We start from the raw sequence: 5,416 nt of genomic DNA, 5'->3' as shown, positions 1-5,416 counted from the left end.
CACTGGTATTTTAAATGTTTTTATTATTATTTTTATCAACATTATTAATGACATTCAGACAAAATTCGGCCGAGAACAAATGCACGTGTCTACGCTGAATTGTCCACGACACATTGTCAATCAGAACCTTTACAAACTGCTCCCTCAATAGGAGGTTGTCCAGATAGCCCACAATGCAGAAACCATGGAAGAGTAGGAAGTTAAGGATTAGGGGCCAGAATCTTTGTGAACACTCAAGGTGCAGAGAATAGGCCAAATGGCACGGCCACAAACTGGAAGTGCTGGGGACCCACAGCGAAGTGAAGAATATGCTGGACAAATGGGCAAGTGTGCATTCTTTAGGACCATATAGCCATCAATCTTCCATAACAATCTAGGGAGAAACTGTGGGCAGGATTTATCAAAACCTGGAGCAGCTGTGCATGGCAACCAATCAGCGTATTTTTCATTTTCAAATCTTAAATAAACAAACTGAACAGAGAAGCTGATTGGTTACAATGCACAGCTGCTCCCTATTTTGTCTGCTCCAGTTTTGATAAATTTCCCCCCTGTGACTTTAAATCCACATGCACCAGTAAGTGGATCAGCTCCACCTCCAATGAGAAAAGCAGCTTACAAGAATCATAGACAGGAGAAAGGCAGTGAAACAAGTGAAAAGAGGTCTGTATGTGCTTTTGGTCACTTGGTATAAAGTACTGATAGAGGATTTACTAGCGTTAAGCCATATTTTCTCCCATTCCTCTTTGTCTAATGTTCGGCCTAGAGCTCTCTCCCATCTACACATATAGTTGTGTTTCAGAAAAGGTGTTTTACTAATCCCGTTGAGTAGTTTATAAATATCAGTTATCAGGTGTTTGCGTGTAGGTCCTTCTAGACACATTCTTTCAAATGACGTTAAAGGTGAGAAAGTAAGTATCGGGGAGATTGTATATGCGTAATGTTTAATCTGGAGGTATGTAAAGAGAGATCTAGTTGGTAGATTAAAATCGGTTTGTAAGATCGGGTAGGGCAATAGGGTCCTATCTATTTTGTGGATTATATATCGTTAAATCGAAAAAGTGATTGATCTGACCATGGACGGGCTGTATATCGGTTTAATGTGGCAGAAAGGAGGGGAGTGTATAAGAATGATCTCATTGGAGTAGTTGTCGAGGTAAGTTTAAATTTAATCACAACTGAGTACCATATGTCTTTAGTGTGTTGCATTGTGGATAGGGGCGAGGGGACGTATGTATTCTGTAGCTTAGGCCATAGGAGACTGTTTAGATGTAGTGGTGTAATCCAGAGATTTTCTATTTCTGCCCATCTATTAGGAGGGTGTAAGAAGGACCAGGATGCTATGTGGCGCAGATGGGCTGCTGTGTAGTATTTTAATACATCTGGAAAAGCCAGTCCGCCCTGTGATTTGGATGATGTTATCACTGTCTTGGCTACTCTATGGGCAGCATTGTCCCATGTAAATTGGAGAAGTGAGCGTTGTAGGGTTTTAAGGTCGTGTGTTGGTATTTTAATAGGTAGTGTCCCAAAGTGATAAAGTAGTTTTGGCAATATCATCATTTTAATTGATGTCATTTTACCTGTCCAGGATAAGCGGTATGTGCTCCATTTCCGAAGGAGTTCTCTAATTTCCCGGTATAGTGGGGTAAAATTAGTCTTATATAGAGAGATCACCCGGGGGGTAAGATAAATACCTAAATATTTCAATTTATCCACTTTCCATTTATACTCGAAGGAAGACTGTAATAAAGACAGTGTTTCCTGTGGAATATGAATTGCCATTGCCTCGGATTTAGTCAGGTTAAGTTTGTACCCCGAAATGGACGAATAGGTGGCCAATTCCCTGTGTAGATTAGGTAGAGAAATAAGGGGTTTGGTCAGTGTCAAAATGTCGTCTGCAAAAAGTGAGAGTTTAAAAGTCTGATCTCTAACTTGTACACCTGTCTGGGGAATTCCTTATATGGTTGGCTAGTGATTCTATACAAAGAGTAAATAGCAGGGGGGATAAAGGGCATCCCTGACGGGTGCCATTATGTATAGGGAAGCAAACAGATAGTGCTAAGGGAAGTTTGATGGCTGCGGAGGGGGTTGAGTATAGATTAGTGATAGCGTCCAAGAAAGGACCCTGTATCCCCATGTGTTCCAAAGTAGAGAATAGGAATGGCCAACTAAGACGGTCGAATGCCTTCTCGGCATCTAGAGTAAGTATCAGAGATTCCGTGTCTGTAGAGGTAAGAATTTCAATAAGGTCTATTGTGCGTCTTGTATTGTCTCCAGATTGTCTGCCTGTAACAAATCCGGCTTGATCTCCATGTATCAAAGATGGAATGAAAGGGCTCAGGCGTGTTGCTAGCAATTTGGAAAAAAAATTTAAATCTGAGTTTAGGAGAGCAATTGGTCGGTAATTGGAACATTCCAAGTGGTCCTTTTCGGGTTTCGGGATTACAGTGATGTATGACGTAAGCATAGATGTAGGTATAGGCGATTTTCCAAGAAAATCGTTATATAATGATAGTACGTGTGAGATGAGGATGTAGCTAAAAGTCTTATAATACATGTTAGTAAAGCCGTCTGGGCCTGGGGCCTTGCCGTTAGGCAGATCTTTAATTACTGAGTTCAATTCTTCGAATGTTATAGGTTGGTTAAGGCGTTGGAGTTCTGTATGTGAAAGGTGAGGAAGAGGTTGTTCTGAAAGATAATCTATAATGCGTTTTTTTTAAAGCTGGGTCTTCTAAGTTAAATGCAGGGTCTTTGATGTTGTAGAGTTGAGTGTAGTATGCCTGGAAAATTGAAGCTACTTTGTCTGGGCAGAACTGTTCCGTTTAAAGTATATGAAAGAGGAAAAAAAAAAACGAAAAAGAGAAATCAAGACAATAGATGTATATAACATATTCTTGGCGTAAACCAGAATTAAAATTGAAAACTGCATTTATCAAAATCCGAGGATTTCAACAGTACCCTAGCATACTTTTCTGCTAGGCTTTACAAGCAGTGGTAAAACTAAACTATTATAGTAATTCAGCTTATCTAGAACTAAACAAAACTAAATTAACTGCTGCTAGAGCTGTTAATCTGTCTTAACATATGATGTCCTCTACTAATTTGTATTTGTGTGCAGAGTGCGTTTAGAGCCCACTGTTCTTTGGATGATTTCTGCCTTGAAGTGATTAGGTTCCTCTTTAGCTTTATATCTTTCTCCTGCTGAGGTTAAGTAAATAAAGTGTTTTACCTATTCCTGCAAAAATAGTACACATAGCGTATTAGGTATTTAGCTAATCACTTGTTTATTAGGTAGTTAGTTAATTAGTTGGTCACCATAACTCCGAACCCTGTTCTCTACAACCCGAGCTGTTAATCCCTTGTAGCATAGTAATATGCCCAGATGTATTCAATTAGACCCGGGCCCACTGATCTATTAAGATGGTTAATACAATAAAGTAAATGTGGGCATCCTAGGCCAAATTACATTCTAGTTATGATTGTGGGTCACAGTCTCGGTTATCACCCTTGGGGCCGTGTCGTTTCTTCTTGGAGACTTTTTGCCACTGGGGAGGTTGTAGAGGAGCAGCCGGTAGTGGGTCCCAGCCTATTATTTTGGGGCATTTAATGTCCAGATCTCGACAGAAATTTTTAAGGTCTTCAGGAACTTTCAAAATGGCCGATTTACCATCCCGTCTGGCCATAAGGCTAAAAGGGAAGCCCCATCTATATGGAATGTTAGCTTCTCGTAGTAATATAAGCAAAGGTTGTAGCAATCTACGTTGTTGTAATGTTATCCAGGAAAGATCTGGGAATATTTGTATCTTTGACCCTTTAAACTCCAAGTTTTGAGATTTGCGGGAAGCCTGCATGATTTCCTCTTTAAGGGCGTAGGAATGTAGCCTACAAACGACATCTCTAGGTTTTGTAAGTGCCCCACGGGCACGAAATGCTCTATGAGCTCGATCACGTTCCACTATGTGCGTGGTAGGTTTGCCCAAAATGGTATTAAATATAATCTGGAGGGTCTCGTGCAGATTCTCTGTGTCTGCTGTTTCTGGTAAGTCCTTAATCCTAATATTATTCCTGCGGCCTCTATTATCTAGGTCTTCCATATGTCGTTGCATATCTCTTATGGTAGAGCTTTGGGCAATCATCTGTGTTTGTAATAAGTCTAAATCGTGTCTTGTTGCCTGGGTTTCTAGTTCAACCGTCTCAACACGATTGGTAAGATGTTGAAAGTCTTCACGAATACTCATTATTTCAGCTCTGCAGGTATCTTTAACTTCTTCAATCAGGACACGAAAGTCCATTTTATTTGGGATGAGCTTAATAAATTCTCTCCATGAGGTCGGTTCCCTCATATCTGTTTCTAATGGCAAAAACAGAGATGTTGGATCCTGGGGATGATTGCCAGTTTGAAGAATTCCTTCATTGATTACAATACCCCCATTATCGCTCAAGGGTGGAGGCATTGTCTCTCTATCAAGTTTGTACCAGTGTTGACTGTAAATAGACCGCGCCGGTAGGGTCTTGGGGTCTTGGAGTGCTCCAGCATGTGTAAGAACATGGGTAGATGTTTCACTTATAAACTGATCCTCTAGCTCTAGGCCCCTTTCATTTTTGCTATGGGTCATAGGACCTTGAGTTCGTTGTGATAGCGGGGATTTTTGTGTCATTGGTACCACTCTTGGAGCATATTGGGCTTTGTCTACAGTTAGGGGATGAGAGGGAGTTGGCAGGAGTGAGGGTTCCATAGTTGCGGCATATATTATCGGGAGTGATTGCCTGTCAGATGAGGAGGCAGGAGAGCTCTCTGCCCGCTCTTCGCTGATCGATGACTGCCATAGGGGAAGTGTATTGGGAGAGGCACCGGGAATACAAGAAAACTGATTGCATACCTCGGTGGCGGTGCCGTTGTATTCATGCTCCATGAGGCAGTCAATCGTTTTGCCCGGTCATATGACTGTAGAGGGGGATCCAACACTTCGGTCTCTCTCGCTACCGCTATAGTGTCCGCTGCACAGCGAGGTAGTCGCAGCGTCTGATGTCAGCCCTGTGTGCTCGAGTGCGCGGTCCGGCGATTTGAAGTAAGATCTGATTCCTGTGTTGATTTTCTGCGGCGAGCTGGGAGCGCTGCTCGTCTTTATTGCCGTCTTCGCTGCTTTTGCCGGTTTGGGCTCTTTGGTCGTCTTGGGTGTCTTGGAAGACCTCGAACTCCTGTTGTGCCTCATCCCCCCCCCCCCTTCTTACAAAACGGTAGGTGGTAATTCCTGTGGGGCTCCTAGATAGGGCTCGTCTGTGCCTCTGACTAGATAAATAACCGCAGCAGCAGCTCTATGTAGGGAGCAGCTCTGAGTAGGGAGAGCAGTATTCGGCCTCAGGCTCTAGCACGGAATCCGGTCACTCCCCTCCTCCTGCTTTTGGTCACTTAACGAGC

Source organism: Nanorana parkeri, unplaced genomic scaffold (genome assembly GCF_000935625.1).
Source record: "Nanorana parkeri isolate BGI_ZX_2015 unplaced genomic scaffold, ASM93562v1 scaffold191, whole genome shotgun sequence".
In the NCBI taxonomy this organism is placed as follows: domain Eukaryota; kingdom Metazoa; phylum Chordata; class Amphibia; order Anura; family Dicroglossidae; genus Nanorana; species Nanorana parkeri.
The sequence above is the reverse complement of the archived record's forward strand: the minus strand, read 5'-3'. Positions refer to the sequence as shown.